The sequence below is a fragment of the Propithecus coquereli genome, unplaced genomic scaffold (assembly GCF_000956105.1).
Source record: "Propithecus coquereli isolate 6110/MARCELLA unplaced genomic scaffold, Pcoq_1.0 Scaffold159, whole genome shotgun sequence".
Classification (NCBI taxonomy): Eukaryota; Metazoa; Chordata; class Mammalia; order Primates; family Indriidae; genus Propithecus; species Propithecus coquereli.
Genome location: NW_012140413.1, coordinates 940459 through 941834, shown reverse-complemented (window position 1 = coordinate 941834; position 1376 = coordinate 940459).

Genomic DNA, 1376 nt, shown 5'->3' with positions numbered 1-1376 from the left:
TTTGCAGGATTATGAAATCCAGTACGAGTCTCATCGGGCTCAAATCCAAGGTACTGTTGTTTCTATTTGGTGGCTCTGAGGAAGGTTCATTTCCTTGTGTGGTGTGTCTGCGAATTCAGTTCTTTGAGGCTGTAAGAGTGAGAGCCCCATTTCCTTGCTGGCTGTGAACAGAGGACCGTTTCCAGCCTCTTGAGGTCACCCACATCCTTGGACTCTTGTTCTCCGTCTTCAAGGCCAGCCAGGATAGGCTGACTCTCTCGCACACTTGAAATCTTTCCTCTTTCCCTTTCTGCCCATGTTTCTGATCTACCCATGGAAGATTCTCTGCTTTTAAGAACTCACATGCCTAGATTGTGTTTACCTAGGATCACCTCCACACTCTTAATGACATCCACAAAGTCCCTTTGCCATGTAAGGTAATGTATTCACAGGTTCCAGGAATTAGAGCACAGGCATCCTTGGGGACATTATTCTGCCTACCACAATGTCGGAACAAGGTCATCTTTGAGACTACAATGGAGCACTATTAATAATTATGCCATGACAACGGGACTAAACCAGGATACATGGTCAACCATTTATGACACTAAGACTTAGCAGAAGGATCTAAAATTAGGGGTGTGTGTGGGTAGGTGTGTGTGTAGGAGGGGGAGACTATCTGTGTGCCAGAGTAAATGAGTTGTGCTATATTACCAGAATATTATCTAATCGATTGAGTTAAATATTTTAATAGTAGCTTCCACAGGTCAGGTAGTGAGGAATGTGGTTCTACAGAGATGAGGAAGAACACCACTGTGCCTTCAAGAAGCTTCCAGCTAAATTTCAATAGATGTGTTTTTACGAATGTCTGCTCTGAGTTCTAAATGTGGTCTAGGTCCACATGAGTTAGTGGGGATGGATGAGCATTTGATTGCAGAGGAAGAATACATTTTCCTTGACCATGAAGGCATGCGCTGTGCAGACTGATGAGAATCTATTCTCTAACCGTTAGGCTGGCAAACCAGGACCACAGGGTATTACTGAAAAGATAAAATGAGTGTCCTATTTAGAACATTCCCTTAATTAAAAAGTAGACTACTGGGGACTCTGCTTTAATTAACCAGAGTGTACCACATTAACCTTTTCTTAGGTTGTTACAAAGTTGAAGCTCTACTCCCCTAGGTAGAATTTCTTTAAATGCATTCTGCTATCCTTAGGCATATACAGATTAAAAAAGAAATAAAATAAGAAGATGTTATAGTTACTATTTCCATTAAAAGGTAATTATAAAACTCAAATTATGCATGTATTCATACATGCTTGTATAATGATTTAAAATGAGTAATTACTTTGAGACATTCATTGGTCCTAGTTAGAAACACTTGCATATTTTATAA